The 20084-nt window shown below is 43.7% G+C and overlaps 1 protein-coding gene across 1 annotated transcript in view; it reads left to right on the forward strand.

Annotated features, from left to right (window-relative positions):
- LOC122801246 (serine/threonine-protein phosphatase 2A regulatory subunit B'' subunit alpha-like) overlaps positions 1–20084 on the forward strand; it is a 1986253-nt gene that overhangs the window by 1139081 nt on the left and 827088 nt on the right. The gene's annotated exons all lie outside the window — the stretch shown is intronic.

Consider the following 20084-nt stretch of genomic DNA (forward strand, 5'->3'; position numbering starts at 1 on the left):
ACTACAATTTACTTATTAGGGACATGTTTTTTACTTTGGAAACTCATAGATGCTGACGTTTGTAGCAATCTTCAGATGGTCATCAGCAGAGAGTAACCCAGCTCACTGTAACTATACATAGTTTTCTGACTCTGGAGTACTAGAGTGTTCTTTTATAGGATGGTAGGAACTTGTCATGTTCACTAGGACATAATGTATCTCAGATGCCTTTTACATTTCTTGGCCCATGTTTCTTTGTGATGCTGGAAACAATATACAATAATAAAACAGCAGTATAGTTTTACTTCTAAACCTGTATACAGTGTGTATTCTTCTGGGGTTACCGGTAAGCACACAAGTTTGACATTAGAATTCAGGAGCTTGATTGAGCTGATGTAATGAATAGACATGGATTAGTTATTATATAGTACTTAGTGCATTATTCTTCCAGGTGGAATATGTAAATAAGCTTTTGGTACATAACAGACAAAGTTATAGGGTACAGGAAACTTTCAGCTTCCATAGTTTTTTTTTTTTACATTGTGTGCTTTTTCAGTTATATGCCTTAACCTTTTTTTGTTTTTGTGGGGCTTAGTAGAAAAGTTTTTAAGACATGCACACTACACTATAGCTCTTACAAACTCACATGTGCTATTAGCCAGGAATTTGTTTGTTCTTTTGTGTGGCACTGCTCAGTAATATGTCCTGTAGCTGTCTCTCTCTCGTAAGAGGAAAGCTTATGCTACCGTCATGCAAGGTCTTGATCCTTTTGCTCTGTCGTGGTGTCAGATGTTTAGGTTTCTTTGTTTTGAGGCCACTGACTTTGTTTCTGGTAATTACTGTGCAACTGTGAATTCCCAGGGACGCTATGGAGTGAAAAGTAATAAGACTGAAAAGAGAGTGAGTGAGTTCACACATCTGCTTCCTGGCTGAGTCCCAGAGTCAGATTTCTAGGTCAGTACTTAAGTTTTATGGAGCCGAGATCTGCAGACACTCTGCAGCTGACCGCGATTCTTTGATGCACAACCCTGCTTCATATACAGTACTTCTGAACATTAAAGCAAGTTTAGCACACCTGAAAAATGTTATCTTAACGCAGAATGTTACTTTAGTAGTGTACCAGTAGTTACAAGGAATATGTGACACTGAATTTGTCGTTCCTGGGATATTTAAAATATTGCTTCTTATCTTGATGCATGGAGATTCTTACATTTGGAGCATGGAGCTTGGCTGGAGAGACAAAGATGGATCAGAGATCATAGACTTCAGTTTGTAGTTTGTCCATGTTCAGAGTGCTGCCTGAAAGAAGAAGGTAAGTTGTCATTGTTCTGTTTACACTGCTGTTTTATTGTAATTTATTTCAGAGAAAAGGGACATATCACTTGTATTTATGTTGGGAGCTGGTTTACAAGGACCTGCTTTTGTGACAGAAATACTTCCCCATGATGCAGTGAGGAGGATTCACCAATGTTACAGTTCATGTTAAAAGGTATGGTGGTCTTAATTTAATGGTCTTCAACACAGAAGTTTTTCATTGCTGTATTACTTCATTTATGCTGAACTTGAGTCAGCAGTAGCCTCATTTAAAGTTCCTGTAATGCGCCTTGAACACAAGGCCTTGAAGCCTTCAGTCTCCTGACAAGTACGGCTTAGTAAGGCATTTAAATTGCTGACATTTCATACTAGTTCTTTCTGTGAATACTACAGGTAGCGATTTCAGGAGTGACATGTGAAGTTTAGCCCATTTACCAGGGTTGTTTTAGGTCAGTCAGTATGCTAATGGTATTTCTCAAAATGAAATCAACATCAGCAGGATGTAACTTGTTCAGTGGGGTTTACCTTAACTACTATGCCATCTTGCTAAATTTTCCAGAATTTTTTTCTGCTATGTAGCATTTACATTATATTTTGAGGTAGGTGCACCTCACAAATACTATCTTACAGAGAAATTTAGGAGTCATTGCATGTGGTTGTTTGGTTTGTGTGTTTGCACACGTATGCACTGAGAATGGTAGGTATTACCAGAAGGAAGTTATCTCACTGTGGTGACAGTTGGTGGAGTACCATCTGAAGTACATTACATGTTTCTTCAATGCTCTGCAAGTTAATATATAAAATGGGGACACCAGATAAGGTTTTTGGAATGGCTGCCGAAGAAGTAATATTAAAACGGGCTATGGAAGCTTAGCATATATACCTAAAAATGAGGAAAATGCGAGTACAGGAGGTCAGGGTGTAGTCAAAGCTTTCAATACCATCTTACTTATGAGGTCTATATGATGGCACATTTGTATAGTCTGTAGCCGGGGGAGGGTGTCTCTGTCCCACTGGGTCACCTTCAGAAAGCATTTTTGCACAGCAGTGGAGAGCACATTAAATAGCTTCTCTGCAGACATACTGGAGTCAGAAGCAGTGAAGAAGATGATCCAACATAAAATAATTCAAGTAGTGGACTGAAAAATGTAGGAATTTGGCTAACCTGCATTAGTACCTTATCTAACAGGCAGAATGTGGGAAATAAGTGCACATATATGAACACACCTACACACACACACACACACACTTACAAATAAGTGTGTGTGTGTGTGTGTGTGTGTGTGTGTGTGTGTGTGTGTGTGTGTGTGTGTGTGTGTGTGTGTGTGTGTGTGTGTGTAGATGTATAGATGCAATTGAGGTGGTTGTATGGTGCAGTCATCGCACAGAAAAAAGTCAGCACAACTAATGGAATCAGCTAATACTTGAACATTTGTGACTTTGTTTCTGTTGGGGATCAGGGAGTGCACACTGTAGAACAATCTCAGAGTTTGTATATATTATTAGCAGGGGGTTTAGGAGATACAGCTCCCAGCTAAAGACTTTTTTGACTGATCAAATTTTGTTGAGCATTTTCATCTCGATTATATGAGTGTATGACTAACTGTCATATACTCATATATGTATGTGTGTGTATATAAATATATATTTATGTACGTGTCTCATCAAGCATCGAATGCTCATAAGAGTGAACACAGAAAGAATTATCATTTTAGATCAAATCTAAAATGATCAAAATTGACAAAAGCTAATAGTACATTTTTTGCACGCCCCCATGCACCCCTCACACCCCCTGAAAATTGTATCTATCAACTCTGAAATTGCACAGCAGTAGGATAAGAGCAAATTCCCTTCCCCTACTACAAAGACACACACACACACACACACACACACACACACACACACACACACACACACACACTTGTGCTAATGACATACCCTGTTACCAGTAATAAATTGTTCCCCGGGATTCCGGAACGGTCATTTTCCATGCAGGAACAGTGTAGGAGCTCCTGCATGGAAAATGGCCACTGAGCGATCCAGGAAAGTAGCATTTTCACGTGCATGAGTGACCCTACACTGTTCCTGCACGGAAAGCCGTGCGGGATGCAAATCACCTCATTTGCTGGTAAAAACCGAACTCTGTGCAGAAACAGTATCAGAGCAGAAATGTATTCAGTTACTAACTGAATACATTTCTACAGCTGAGCAAAAGGAGGTAGGACAGCTTGTGGAAAGCATGTATTACAGTCAAACACACATGCCAATGGCCAAATATAAGGCCATTGGCATTAATAAATGTCCATTTTTTTTTTTTTTTAAATTAAACTTTGTTTTTTTGGCTGATCATGGCCATTTAAGCTTAAGGCAGCGGCATGCAAAAGGGATCGTGCTGAAAGAAAAAAAATGAGAAAAGTCAATGTTAAGATAATTCTGCATTTTGCCATTATAGTCAATGGCATGCAGAATGTAAACAATACCAGGGAGCACTGGTTGTCAAGGGGAAAGGGTCCATCTAAGTGCAGTAACTAAGGATGTGTACACTGGGGTATGTAAATGAGGGGAGTTCTACTGAATCGCAGATTTCCTCAAAGTTTCAGCTTGCACCTAACCATGTAGGTGCAGGAATACAACAGTGCAAGCATAAGAGCTGAATGACTTCATAAGGGGGGGTGTCATGCTTGCTGTAAGCTCACTGGAGCTCTGTTGCCCGTGTTTGCCCTTAGCTAAGCACAGCTAAGGAAAGGGTGTGTCTGAGGGTGTATTGTCTTATTCCATGAAATGCAGAGCGTGTTTGCATCCAGGCAGGGCTGTTTCTGCTTAAAAGAGCTTACATCAGCTAAACGGGTGCGTGCAGCATGCAGCAGGCCTAAAGAAAAAAAACAGAGGAAAGAGCAGAACTGTTTACATTTGAGCACTGGGTATGCCCGGCACACCTCTGGGCTTAAATAGGGAGGAAGTGGGAAGGGGAAACAGCAGTAGGAAGGCAATCAAGGAGAACTAGCATGGCTGGCAGGTGGAATGTGTCCGAATCAGCCACTTACACATGCAGTATCCCAGAATTCTAATATAAACTATGCAAACACCTACAGACTGTTTTTTCCCACAAACTCTACACCACTAGTGTACACAGATGGGGGATTTTTAACTGGCAAAAATAACTAAATATGTTAAAGGCTGCTGCTGTTTTACTCCATCAATATGTGCTAGAGACTGAGGATGGTGAGGAGGAGAATGCTGACAACTGACCCACAGTGAGGAGGAGAAGAGTGTACAGACCCAGGGTAATCTACCAGGGCCTACATGAGCTGGAGATAGTAGAGCGCTATAGGGTGGACAGGGACATTCTATAGCAAATCATTGAGCTGTGCCAGCCACGCCTTACACACAGAGCTAATAGAAGGGAACCCATACCAGTGGATACCAAGGTATGTCTAGGCTTAAGAATACTAGCCACAGGTACCTTCCAAAGACCAACTGGGGATATCATGGGGATTTCACAGGCATCAGCATCCAGGGTACTCCACCAGTTCAACATGCCAACGAGCACATATATTTCCCCACTGCCCGTGAGGCGCAGACCACACGTATGCATCTCTTCCACCATATAGCAGTATATCCTGAAGTAGTTGGTGCTATAGACTGCATCCACATCAAAGCACCACCCAGTGAGCGGGGCAGGGTCTACATAAACCACAAGGGCTTTCCCTCCATCAACTGCCAGGTTGTGTGTGATGCCCAGAACATTATCATGAATGTGTGTGCTGGGAGCCCTGGAAACTATCACAACTCCCACATCTGGCATTGCTCACAGCTGTATCAGGTGTTTGCCAGGGGGGACATCCCATATGGCCATCTAGTGGGGGATGCTGACTATGCACTGGAGCCATGGCTTATGACATCCATCAGAAATGCATACACACCCGAACAAGGACACCATAATGAGGCACACGCATAAACCAGAATCATTGTAGAGCGTGTGTTTGGGATGCTGAAGTCACGGTTCCGCTGCCTTGACATATCCGATGGAGCCTTGCAGTACTCTCCAGCTACATGTACACAAATGTTCATAGTATGTTCCGTGCTACACAATATAATCCTGTGGAAACAGCTGCAGTAGGAACAGCACGGGGCAGGGCCACACATCCCCCCCACCATTGCCAAGGCCAGCACGGCACATAGGGACTTGGAGGAGGAACATCCTGAGCCTGCTCCTGTAGGCAGAAGGAGGCATGCACAGTATTCCCAGGCCTTGGCAAAGAGGCAACGCATAGCACACCATACCTCTCAACCTCTTAATGCAAGAAATCTGGACAAAGCCCGACAAAATGGGGGGACAGAGGCCCAGAATTAGGGACATATTTTAAATATTGCTCTTGTAAACTTAGAAAGTTGCTAGAGTAACAGGATTTGATTTAACATACATTTTCTGAAGGATTTGAAGTCTGAAACTCAAATGTATGTCATTATTCAATGACTTCAGCCCTCAGATCATCACACTGACTTGCCAGAAAACCACAAATTTTATGAGGAACATATCAAAATATGAGTCAAAAATCTGGACATTCTGCAAAAATCTGGACAGTTGAGAGGTATGTAGCACACACATTGACACTGTAGGGACCCAGGGACTGATAACCACTCTCCGACTCACACAGACAGTAAAAGAGATGCCAGACATGACACTACTTGAGTTTTACCATGTACATGGAGTGTAGTATGTGCTTCCAACATAGTCAGCCCTCCAACACTGTCCTCAATACTGGCCCAGCAACAAGGTAAGTCACTCTTCCTATCAATAACTAAATGGAGTAGTATGTTCTCATGTATGATATGGATGCAAGCATGCAAGGGAATTGGGTGCTGAATGGGATAGCAGCAGACAGCTATATGGGTCAGCAGGAAATTCATAACAAATACTGGTGTCAACATACTAGGCAGCACTACACAACGTGACATCCCCCACTGTAGTACATGTGATGGCCGAAAGAACTGTGGGTGTCAGTAGGTCACACACATGGATGTCATTGAGGGTCACATATCCACCACCAGCCTCACCCAGCAGGACAGGTGTAGATGACCATGAAGAAAGGCCGGGCTAAGGCTCCCAAATGATGGCAATGGAGAACAGCCCCCCACCAGACCTACTACAACAGGACTGGCAGTTGCATTCCAGTTCTGAAGGGTAAGAGGTCTGAAACTGAAATATATGCTATTAAGATCTAACATGTGTACTCCACTGATATTCCTCCTGTCTGCATGATAGGTCACAGTACAACATGAAATGGAAGCCAACAGAGTAACCGCTCCAGTATAGTCATTTCAAATGTTAAAGAATGCAGGTGTGCAGCCCCCCCACCCCAATCCCATGTAGAAATGCAGTAATAGATGGCTTGCAGCACTGTCAAATGGCCTACAGTTCTCTGGCAAAGGCCCACACCTCACCCATAGTACCCAGTGTATGGAATGTCAGGAGGTCCCAAATAACCTAACAGTAAACAGAAAACAATTGCAAGGCCATGTTGACAAATGCCAAGAGCATGCCTCCATATGTCCTACTTCAAGGACTGTGGATCAGGCCATAAATACTACTGGGATAAAGGCCCAACTATAGGGATACCTCCGAGATATTGCTTACATAATGTTAGGTGGAGGAGAGAATAGAGGGGTGTGTGGAAGCACGGATGTCATGGAGTGTGTGAAGTCTGAAACTCAGCACATACTACTCCCAACTGGAAACCCATGAATGAATAGTCACAAAACTGCTTGTAAACCACATTGTGAAGGTAAACTGACCAGATATATGAATCCTGCCTCTGGATAACCTGGGTGTATCTGTACAGCTGAGAGCTATGGCCCCAGCAGGATATGGCCATCCCTTGAAGTTGAGAAAAGCACAAGAAGGGGATCCCCAGCCAGCATACTAACAAGGTACTGGACCATTTACACAGAACCAGCAGTCTTTTGTCTGTAGCTTCCCCTCCACAATGGCAGGTGTGTGCCAGAATGTGTAGTCTACATGTCTCAGAATATTATTGGTCTCAGCTGCATTCATCTCATATTTCCCGGTAAATAGCTGTGAGCAAAGATTGATAACTGTCAGTAGTCGATAACATGACACATCACAGTGTAAAACAGTACATATGTCAGAATATCTCTGCTACAACCAAACATGTCACACAAGCAGCACAGACAGCAATAGTTACAGTATTCCCTGTATGTTAAGCCCATTATGTCTCCATATTGGTAACCTAGCTACAGATATTTTGCAGAAACAGTTTACTAGGTGTAGCTGTAGCACACAAAACCCTGAACTGGAGTCCAGCCCTCCCTGGAATGGATGCACACTCACAATATAGAAGGCCATACTGGGCATGCTCCTACACTTAAAGAAATGAAGCCCATGTCTCTCAACACAGTGGACTACAGTTATTGGTTATTCGCAGCTGTCTGTGCACACGCATCAAATTGTACACCATTGATACTTCACACACACACATTGGATAGGAATACACACGCATATCTAAGGCAAACATAATATAATATGTCAAACATACACACACTGAGACATTGGGAAGAGAAATCCCATTATGAGGCCTGTGCCACCCATTACGCATCCCATTGGCCTATATCAAATGATGTGTTAATATCACACTGTAGAAATACCTTTGGTTAGCCCTCAGCCCTATAGTGTCAGTTGTGCTTCTGATAACTGTGTAACACTACAGTACAAATAGGTATCCATGTAGCAGTTGTAATCTCAGTCCTGTCAATTGTAAAGTTGTGTGTGAATGTGTTTCTAGATGAATGTGGTTGAGGCCATTCACACTCACTAAATCTCCTGTAACCCTCCTTCAGCACTGCTGCTGATGTCACTCACCTTCAAAGATACCTTTGGACAGCTCCCTATCACATAAGCTCTGTGGCGCTTGCGATAACTGCATAATACTATAGTGCGGAATACTAGTTAGGTAGGAGTTCCAATCCTGATCCTGGCAACTGTGTAAATGTGAGTATTTGTGTGAGAGAGTGTGTGTATCCTTGTAGAAACCTGAGTTTGTGGTCATTCACACTTACAACACTTCTCTTACCCCTCCTTTAGCACTGCTACTGATGTGACTCACCTTCAAAAATACCTTTGCACAGCCCTCCAACATGTAAGCTCCATGGGGCATGCGATAAATGTGGAACAATGTAGTAGCAATAACTACATAAGTATGGGTTTGAATCTCATCCCTGGCAAGTTTGTGTGTGTACATATGTATTTCCGTGCCTCAAAGATGTTGGCCCCATTTACACCCAGTACACATCTCAGTGCCTGACTTTAACAGTCCTGCAGATATCATCCACTTTAGAAGTACCTACTGCCAACCCTAATCCATGTAAGGTCAGTGGTGCATGTGGTAAATGTGTAACATAATGGTCCGAAAAGACAGATAGAGGTTTGAACCTCACCCCTGGCAAATGTAAATGTGTGTGTAGGGTAAAATATATTTTGGAATCTCTCACCCACTACATCACCCTATGCCAGTATTTGCAAGGGCTGGTGATGTTCCTCACCTTAGAAGTACCTTGGGACAACATCCATCCTATAAGCTCCATGGCTTGTGTGATAAATACAGTACACTATAGTAGTAATACATAGCTAGGTAGGGGTTTGAAACTCAGTACTGGCAAGTGTGTGTGTCATCAGTATCCTGTGTGGCAGTTGGAGTGATTGTGTAATAACAGGATCTATCAGGGGGCGGGTTTTGCTAAATAATTATGTTGAGGACCTAGTATATGTCACAATGTCCACATTACAAGGCCAACAGATGTCAAACACCAGAGAGGTTGGTGTAGAAAATCCACAGCCCTAAATGTGTGACAGTATGGATTAGTGAACAATATAGGCAACCCCTCTATTACTCAGAGACCAGTTTCCACCCACATATCATATACAAACACACTTGGCTAGGCAACAACCACTATATTGGTAGTTCCTCTGCATATTGCTTCACAGATAGTATCCACAGTGTGATTGCAGTGGACTACATGCCTGTTGATCACAACAATTCCACTGACATCAGAAAGTGCTGTGATGTGTTACATCTCTTGACTGTGTGTTATCCAGTAAGTAAAAGGACATGGCACCCTGTTCCATTCCCTCAGTAGCCCAATTAATGTGTACAGTGACCCTTTTGCCATATTCCCCACTGGACGCCTGCAACAACTGTAAAGTCTCCAAACATACCTCACAAAGGGAATACCATGCCTTATACACATGCCCTGTATGGGCAGATGCAACTAACTCCACTGAATACCCATATCATACTGTCAATGTAGGTGCAATCCGTACCTCAGTTACATAGCCAGGTCGCACCAAATGAGGTCAGGAATGCTACATTAGAAGATACCAGTCTGTCCACACAACATGCCCCAGGGATCTCAAGCACACTTCCACACGTCAAAGAACATGCATGTGGGACGTGCACAACCCAGACACTGTCCATGTTATGGAATATAGATCACATATGTGGGAAGCAGTGCACATCACTGGCCGCCCACAACAGAAACCTGAGTGAGTGGATGGGGTATACAGTACCCACCCCGTACTCCTGAGCCTCACTGGAGACTATTTTCTTGTGGCCTGATGCCAAGGTATTCCCTTGGGCTAGGCTTGTTGAGCCTTCAGGCCCATTCACCTACTACACACCTATAAAGCAATGAACCTGTGGATCTCTGTACTGGCAAGTGTCTGTGTGTGTGTGTGTGTGTGTGTGTGTGTGTGTGTGTGTGTGTCTTTGTATAGTAATCCCAATGTGTTTGGTTGATGAATATCCCTGTGGCTGTAGTTATTAGCAATTGGAGGTGTGTCCAAACCAGAACATGTACCATTCTCTATTCTACAACAGCTGTACATCAACATGTACCTATGTACAACCCTCAGCCCTATAATCTGTGAGGCATATGCAGTCACTGTGTTACAGAATGGGAATTACCGTGCACATACTGTACACTGCCTGTGACATGGTGGATGTGTCACCACACTGCCATACCCTGTGGCCTTGCTGCATGGCTACATCCTGGTGACACAGACATCTAGAACAGACATAGGATACAGCATGTGAGAACACAGTCACTCAGCACCTCACTTGTGGGGGGAGAGAGGGGTAAAGCTGGTACTGAAAGTGTTGCCAAGACTGTGGCCAATATCTGCTGTCTCAGGATAGGTATTAGCTTTGTGCAGTAACTCGCAGCACTTGTGTTTAATGCCGTGGAGGTTGTTGATGTAACTATCAACGCTGTTGTGACTGTCGTCAGTGTCTGCTGCATGTCTGCTGTCATAGATGCCTGTCGGGGACTCCATGAGGGATCCAAAGTTGTGTTTGAGGCTAATAAGGGAGTTCAACAGTCATGGGACACCACCTTTCCCTGCAACAGTGTTCTCCTTCTGATGTACACTTCACTAATGGCAGGGGACTATCACATTGTCTCCCAGTGTTTGGAGGGCAGTGTCTGGGTTCTCTTGGCTCTAGCTAGTACCATGCATTCATGTCCCTGTTTGTACAGTGCCTATGTGTACGATTCCACAGTCATGAAGCTACATCCCATTGCCATAGGTGCAGTGAAGACATCCACCCCCTGTTTTCATGGCTGCAAAGTCAGCTTTGGAGAGTTTCTGACAGGTGGTTATCTTTGTGGGGGGTTGTGGCTGACATGATGAGTTCCATGTTGATTACAGCCTGTGTGAATCTCACCATGCAGGGATTAACATCTGGGGATGAGCAATGGTCCCATATTTAAGTAGTCAACACAGGTCAAGGTTGTTGCATCCTCTACCATGGGTCAGTATGAACTGGTCTAAGGCAAGGGAAATGATGAATCCCAGAGGTGTTGGGCCATTGTACTGGTGATTGGCTACATTCCCTAGATGATGGAGGGGTAGTTGAAGATTAGTTGTACTATGTCAGTGTTGCATTGGACCATCAGAGATGGCAGGGTGTTGAGGAATGTGCATTGACATTCTAGGGACATAGATGTGGACCCATAGCAGGCTATGGTCTGGATAGTAGCATTACCCCAAGGCAGTTGTACCGGAACTGTCTCCAATACATTATGATGGGATGCTAGTCTGGAGGTGTTCCTATCCATAATGATTATGGAGACACCACCTGTGGAGATGTGGTGTGGTCCATGTTTGGGGGCTGACAGCTGTGGAATGCATCATAGCCTGATACTGCAGGTCTGTTCTCTGTTGCTGTGAACCACCTCTCCATTGCAGCAGACATTTGTCCTCCACTCCAGCAACTGCTGTGAGTGACGGCATCCTGACAGTTAGATGTCCACTGTTGAGCAGCATGACCCTCAGATTGCATACATATGTAGCTGTTGTGGTAATAACATTAGGAGCACTGCCTAATAAGGCACCAAAGGGGTGGCAAGACATGTAGCCAGTACCTGGCAAACCAGCAGTGACAGATGTAGGACATCCATGGCAGGTAACTGGGTTTTGGCAATCATGCCATCCCAGGCGGAGAGGTCCTAGATCTCCTGAGAATGACACATAACTCGTAAACCAATGTTGCAGTCAACCATCTGTTGATAGTACCGCAGCATCATTCTGGGTGACAGTGGTACACTGCCCAGGGCTACTGTCACACCTGCCTGAACCACATAATCATAGAGTTCAACCATGTATCCTGTCATGTAGTCCAGGGAGGTGTGTCCCAGTTCATTCACACCCACATGGATATGGAGTGATACTCATAGTTGTTGTGGAGTGACATGACTGGCTTTGTTAGATGCTGGCATGTGATTGATATTTGGCTGTTACCTGCTCCATATTCAACCTAGTGAGTAGGATGTGTGTGCCTCAGTATTGAGTTACCCATGATCACTGTATTGTGCAAGGTGGTTAGCCTTAGGTGCTTAGGGTGGGGGCACACTGTGTAGGTTAAATGTGTCCCTAGGCATGTGCCATGTCGCTGTGTCTGAGTGGGTGTCTGACTTGCTGGTCTTTGCTGTTTGGGTAAATGTCCATTGAGTGCCTCTGGGAAGGTGGGTGTATGGCTTTCAACTGTATGTCTTGGCTGTCAAAGTGGGTGTCATGGTGAGCTACATGTTCCACATGGTGTGATGCAGGTGTTGATCTTATCCTCTTGACCTGCTAGCCCATTATTTGCTGGGGAATGCATATGCCCACATTGGGTAATATATGGGTAACCCACACAGGTCTGAGTGTTTGGAGTTTAGAGAGTAGGGTTATCTGTGTACATGAGGCAGTTGCAACAGTGCCCCAGAATGGACATGTGCACCAGGTCAATGGGTGAAAGCACAGATAACCACCCTTCAAACATGCCAGGAGGGGTGGATGTAACTATTAAGTACTAGGGCGACATCTGTGATGAACGAGTACTGCTGATGGCTAACAGATGTGCCACACTTTGATACAATAACCTGGTGATGTGCCAAGCCATAATACTAGTATGGGTGGAACAGAAGGCAGACTGTCTGCCACCTGTAATACTTTACCGCAGCTCTGCAGTTATCAGCAGCTTTGGCCATGTGAAAGTTCAGTAAGCTCTGCAGCACATGCAGTAACTGCGTAACACTATAGTAGACTTACCTAGATAGGCAGGAGTTCTAATCCCAATACTGCCAAGTGTGTGTGTGTGTGTGTGTGTGTGTGTGTGTGTGTGTGTGTGTGTGTGTGTGTGTGTGTGTGTGAGAATCATGTACTGTCTGGCTTATACCATTTTTGACCTATGTACTACCCTTTACACTTCCCTTCACTCTAATTTAATAGACCTGTTGATGTCATCCACGTCAGAAGTACCTTTGGTTGAGTTGGAAATGTATAAGCTCAGTGGTGCATCTCATAACTGCGTAGCACTAAAGCAGGAATACCTAGATAGGCAGAAGTTCTAATCCCAATACTGGCAAGTGTATGTTGTGTGTGTGAATTATGTAATATCTGGCTCATACCATTTTTGACCTGTGTACTACCATTTACACTTCCCTTCACTCCAGTTTAGTAAACCTTTCAATGTCATCCACCTCAGAAGTACCTTTGGAAGAGGTGGAAATGTATAAGCTCTGTGGCGTCTGAGAACTGTGTAGCACTATGGTAGGAATACCTAGATAGGCAGGAGTTCTAATCCTAGTGCTGGCAACTGTGTGTGTGTGTGTGTGTGTGTGTGTGTAGATATCATAAATATGTGTGACTTATACCATTTTGATGTGTATACCATACACGGCTGGTGACCACATCCCGCTGCCATTACCTTATACAGTGTGGTGACAGCATCTGCCTCACACGCAGCAGGTTAAACCATTGTACAGTCCTCTGTAGAGATATGCCTGGAATAGCCATATGTTTGTATGTGCTAATCCAGATATACCTGCTGCTCAGGCTGCTGTAGAGAGATTGACCTGCTGCCAGTTGTGATATTGAGAAAAGATAAGTGCTTATTCTCACTTTTTGTCTGCATTTTGATTTAATATCTCTGTAATCTGTACAACTGCACTTTTTTTTCTTCTTGTGTGTTATAGCTGTATATCTTAGTGTTGACCTCAGTTGTAGTGAAATCCTTTGTCTGGAGGCCTTGTCTGTTTTTTTAGTGGCAGTAAGTTTTCAGAACTAGTTTCATCCGGCCAAAGTATTCCTGCATCTGTACTGTTTGGTTTCTTTCCTGTGTTTTAAATCAGATATACCTGTTGCTCAGGCTGCTGCAGAGAGATTGACCTACTGCCAGCTGAGATATTGAGAAAAGATAAGTGTTTATTCTCATTTTTTGTCTGCATTTTGATTTAATATCTCTGTAATCTGTACAACTGTACTTATTCTTCTTCTTGTTTGTTTCCACCCACCCTCCCTGTTCTTGTTTTGGTGTTAGTGTTGGTGGCTCTGGAATTGCCTGCCCCTCCTGTAAGTCTGTATTTGAACACTCCTCCTGAGTCCATCTCATTTGCTCACTTAACCAAATACATGGAGATCATATTCCGAGTCTAGTGTTCACTCTACGGAATACAAAGAAACTATTTGAGAAGGCCAACCCACTTAGGTTCTTCCTTCCTCTCTTCTTGCACTTTACTTACAAAAAAAACTCATCTGCTTTAACTGTATTTGTGTTTCCTCCTACTTTATTTTGCTTTTGCTTCTTTGTAAAAGTACTCAGTTTTATTTATTGTGCTGCACTTATTGCTGCTTGGTAGTAGCCGGATTAAATTGTAACTGTTATTTTAAGTCTTTTGGTTTAAGCACTTAGGCTTCATACCGGTTGTTTTACATTAAGAAGGTTTGTGGTCTGCACTGTTGTGGAAGTACAGGTAGCTTACATCCTTCTAAGCTGGGAATTGCTGATTGAAGGCTCAGTGTCTGCTATTCTAAAAGTGTATTAGTTCTGGTTTAAGCACTTGGGCTTCAAGCCAGTTATTCTACATTAAGAAGGTTTGTGGTCTGCACTCTTGTGGGAGGAGAGACTGGATTCTGCCCTTCTGAGTAGGAAATTTCTGGTCATAGGCTTATTGTGCCTGCTTATTCGAACTGTTTCTTTCTGAAATTGGTGCGCCTTGTTGCTGTAGCATAGGACAAAATTCAGGCCTGCTGAATCTAGCTTTGTTTGTATAACTTGAGCACTGATCCAGGCCATCTTTTTTTGGAGAAGGTTCCCCTGCAACCTAGTAGCAGGAGTGTGCAGTTAGAACTTGTCAGGGCTCAGTTTTGAGGGTTTTTTTTCTGGTTAATTGGGTAACTTGTTTGAATCAGATTGCTCGTTTTCTATTGTTTTATATATATATATATATATATATATATATATATATATATAAATAAAAAATTGCACTTTATTCATCTGCTTTTACTGTATTTGTGTTTCTTCCTACTTTATTACTAGGGTCATTGACTACAACTCTGAACTGAGATATATAGCAATAAGCATCTTTTTATGCACATTTAAAGTGTTTTTTGAGTGTATCTGCTTTATTTTCTGAAAAAAATAATATATATACTTGTTCCCCCACCTTTCTAAGCTAGTATAGTCCAGTTTTGAATTCAAGGCTGTGTTACAAATCTCTGTGTTTGCCCATACCTTACTTGGATAGAAGGAAGTTTCTCTGTTCACCTGTGAGAGGGGGGAGCTTTGAGAAGCCTATCTGTCCCTGGAGGAGTAGTTTCAGGCCAGAAAGTAGTAGTTTATTGGCCATTTTGGGGAAATTTTCTCTCTGTTTCATTTCTCTGCTATAAAAAATGCATTTTCCCAGTTTTGCATGCCGGGCAGCGCCAGTTAGCTAGGGTATAACTATTCCCGGCTCCACAAAGTCTCATCTTCAATTTTTCCCTTGGAACTAGACAAACTTTCAACTTAAGCACTCAAGCCATTCATTTCTCAGCCAGGCAGTTGCTCAAAACTCATAGCAAACACTTATAAACCCTACAGAAGGACAAGGCTCTTTATTTGACCTTACCAGCCATTCAGTAAAACAGTTTACTGTACCTATCCAGCCATGTCCAAAAGGCAGTTTCAGGTGTACTCTCCAGTCCAATTGGCGAATCTGGGCATTTTGAGGCAATGTTACAACTGCCTCATGTGCACAGACAACCCTCTCCTCCTACCACCAAACACTAATACATGCGAGAGATGCAATTATACAGCCAAACTGGAGGCTAAGCTCTCTCAACCCAAGACTGGATCAGACAGTCAAGAGGAGAAGGGGAATACTGGCATCACACCACCAGTCTCGCATAGACCCATTAAACCAGCACCGGCAAAAAACACATGTAAATACATGAAAACATACTCAGAGGCTCTAAATAGAAATCTGCAAAAGTAACAGAGCCCAACGAAGCAGACATCCAAGCAACCTCCACCCCCCAACACAAACCATGAAACACATACTTCACAAAACCAGTGTGCCATGCAATCATAGCCCTCAAGGCAAATAACATACCCAACATACTAGTAATAGGTGACTCTATAGTCAGGCACACTGACATCCCACTCACTAGGCTGAATAAGGAAAAGGTTACTGTTAGCTGCCTGTTGGGTGCCAGGATCCGCCACATAATACAAGCACTCAGTCACTCCGGAACAAGTACAAATATGACTCTGTCATAGTCCATGTTGGTGTGAATGACCTGAGCCGTACCACCCTAGACTACATGAAAAGAGACATGGAAGAGCTCTCTGATCATGTAGCCCAGGCCGGTATGACCCTGAGTAGCATCCTGCCCTCACCAAGAATGATACCACTATATAAAGAAATAAATATCAATTTCAACAATTGGCTAAGTTTCTGGTGTCATTCAAAGGGGATCCAATGTCTGTCTGCCTGGGATGACATGCTCGACAAGCCACACTGCTTCACTAGAGATGGCTTGCACCTGTCACCCTTAGGTTTTCGAATACTGGCCAAGGCTTTTGCCACCCCCATAGTGCCTTTTCTAGGCAAGGCTCAAAAGACAAACCCACCACCATAAATAGCACAAGTAACAAAAATCTGAGGGTAATACTACTCAATGCCAGAAGTCTAAACCTCAAAATGCACGCACTTGAGGCACTCCTCAGTATGGAGAAAATCGATATATGTACAGTAACAGAAACCTGATTTAAGGCTCCAGAGAGCACCCCAGCACTACCAGGTTACAACGCATACCATACATTTTGGCCACAGAACCCGGACCGAAATACAAAAGGCTGAGGAGTATCCATATTTATCAAGGATACCCACACCTCCAGGTTAGTGGCACAGCACGATGCTTCAGAGATTATCCACGTGCAACTAACAATGGGCAAAACTGCAATTCAAATTGTAGCATGCTACAGATCACCCACCATGTCCCAGGACCCCCATTCTGCATTTTGGGAAACACTGGGTAACATAAAGGTCCCACCAAACACCCTAATATTGGGTGATTTCAACTACCCAAACATTAACTGAGAGAACTACTCAAGTACAAACTCTCTTGCCCAACATTTCCTAGAATTTATAAACTCAAACACCCTGGAACAACTGGTTAACACTCCCACCAGAGATGACAACATATTCGACTTGGACATCACCAACATGGGTGACCAGTGTTCCACACCGGAGGTCAACCCCTTGCTGGTTAGATCTGACCATAAACAAATCACTTCGGATATCCACATTCTGCCCCCACCCCCAGACAAGGAAACCACCATGAAAAACTTTTCAAAAGCAAACTTCACGTTACTTAAGACCGAGGTGGAAAGATTCAAAGCCCCCATGCTAAAGGATAATGTTGTCCAAGCTGCAAAATCCTTTACTAATGCATTCTACGGGCACCTACAAGAATGCATGCATCGTGCTATCCCAAGCAAAACCAAGACTCACTCCTCCAAGAAAAGGAAACCAGTCTGGTGGACCCCTGCCATAAACAAGCTATACAATAGAAGGAGGACACTAGTACAGAAGAGAGTAAAATCCCAAGAAGGAAAGACATCCTTGATCAATATCAGCAAGAAACTATGATCTCTCATAAAATTGTCCAGGGCGAGCTTTGAAAGAAAACTTGCCAAAGACTCCAAAGATAACCACAAGGCATTCTTTAGCTATGTCAAGAATCTAAGTGGCAATGCTGAGATCTGCTTGGAGTTAGTGCAGAATGGCACAAAATACACTGAACCAACTAATATTGCCAACATCCTGGCAGACAGATTCAGTGCAACCTTCACCTCCTGTCACCCCCAAAAGGGCCCATAACCATACCAGAAGAATGTAGAGCCCCTGAAATCACAGACACTCAGGTTAAAATAGCCCTCCCAAAGCCAAAAACACAACATCAATGGGACTGGACAGTGTCCCAGGCTGCGTCTTACATGAGCTCAAAGACGACTTAACCTCTCACCTAAACACACTGTTCAAACTCAGCCTCTCCACAGGCAACATACCCATATAGTTGTGCACAGCAACGGTCATTCTGCTCCACAAAGATGTAGCCACAACAGACCCTGGGAGCTATCATCCTATAAGCCTGACTAGCTTGGTCTGCAAGGCTATGGTGCGCATCATCATTGAACTCATTAACAGAGACATTGGGAAACTCCAAACACTGGACCCTACCCAGTTCGGCTTTGTTAAGGGCAGATCATGTTTCCTAAACCTGGTGGACTTCTATGAGACAGTTACCAAGGCTATAGATGAGGAAAAGGTGGTACACACAGCCTAACTAGACCTCGCAAAGGCCTTCAACACCATTCCCCATTCTGGTATTATAGACAAGCTCACCAGCCTGAACATAAACCCCTATATCACAAGATGGGTTGCCATTTGGCTCATGGACAGAACCCACATGGTGAGAGTTGCAGAAGCTAGGTCTGACTCTAAACCGGTTACAAGTGGCGTTCCACAAGGCTCAGTCCTAGGACCCCTCCTATTCGGCATGTACTTCTCAGAGGTACAGACAAGCCCAGAAGGACTATGGCTGACCAAGTTCACAGACGACTGCAAACTAAGGGCTATAACTGACAAACTGGCTGACACAGACATCCTCCAAAAGGGTCTCACTGAGATGGATACCTGGTGTCAAAATCATGGCCTCAAGCTAAATGCCAAAAAAGGCATAGTTATTCCCTTTGGAAATAACAAAGTACCTACAAACTACCACATAGGTGGTAGTCCACTAAATATGGAAAACGTAATAAGGGATCTGGGGACCCAAGTAGATAGTAATCTCTCCTTTGATAATCACATTGCCAAAGTGGTTAGAAAATCCTTCTATGTGGCCCACCTAATCACAAAACAGTTTGCATCCAGATCAAAAGAGGTCATTGTGCCCCTCTACTCATCACTCATCAGACCCATCATAAAGTACAATGCCCCATTTGGGATGTACCTTACAAGACACCTGCAACAGCTGGAAAGACCACAGAAGTACTTCATCAAGAGGATCACTGGCCTCAAACAGATGCCCTACGCAGCTCAACTGAAGAAACTCCAGCTGTACTCTGTTGCATACCGCCTGCTCAGAGGTGATCTCTGCCTGACATACAAGGCCATGCCCAACCCAGAATTGATGGACATGCTCCACCTAAAGAAAACCTTATCCCCTCGAGCCACATGATCTAGGGATCTAAACCTCACCACAACAATAAATAGGGCATGCTGGAGGGATAGATTCCTGTCCCAGAGACTTCCCATGCTTTGGAACAAGATTCCAGTCTACATTAGACAGAGCTCCTCGTTAGCAATTTTCAAGAGAAACCTTGACGAGTTGATAGGAAACAGAATGTTTACCCCGGGGATCACTTCAGTGGCTCTGCTGGACAGAGGCACAGGGAACTAATCTAATGGGGTGGTGAAAGCCAACACATTCTGGCCAGGCTTATAAATGCCTTCAGGCAGATAGCCTAGTACCTACCTATGAACCTATGAAACCTATACGTGGTCGGAAGTGGTCTGTGTGCCTTAACAATGCCCATGTATGTGATATTATAGCCAAATAGGCCACAGTGAGTGTACTGACACATATGGCAGCATGAGGTATCATACCTGACATCATGCTGATAGGACGTCTGCCACCCTCACAGGTGGCCTGCCTTGTAGGTGCAATATATGAGTACAGATGCTTGGTTTTACAAGTGAACTGTATCTGTTATGGAAGAGGTGTGGACTGTCATATTGTGGTCCTAATTAGTGTGTAACTGGAACACCTTGCATCTTAAGAGGGGTGTGTACACAATTTATATTCACTGTATACCACGGTAATGTGTCACGCATGACTTTACCTTAGGACATTTGTCCAGCACAATTTGGTGGCCCCATTGGTGACCACTGGGATGCAATACAGT

This window comes from Protopterus annectens, chromosome 4.part1 (genome assembly GCF_019279795.1).
Source record: "Protopterus annectens isolate FY-2018-M chromosome 4.part1, PAN1.0, whole genome shotgun sequence".
In the NCBI taxonomy this organism is placed as follows: Eukaryota; Metazoa; Chordata; order Ceratodontiformes; family Protopteridae; genus Protopterus; species Protopterus annectens.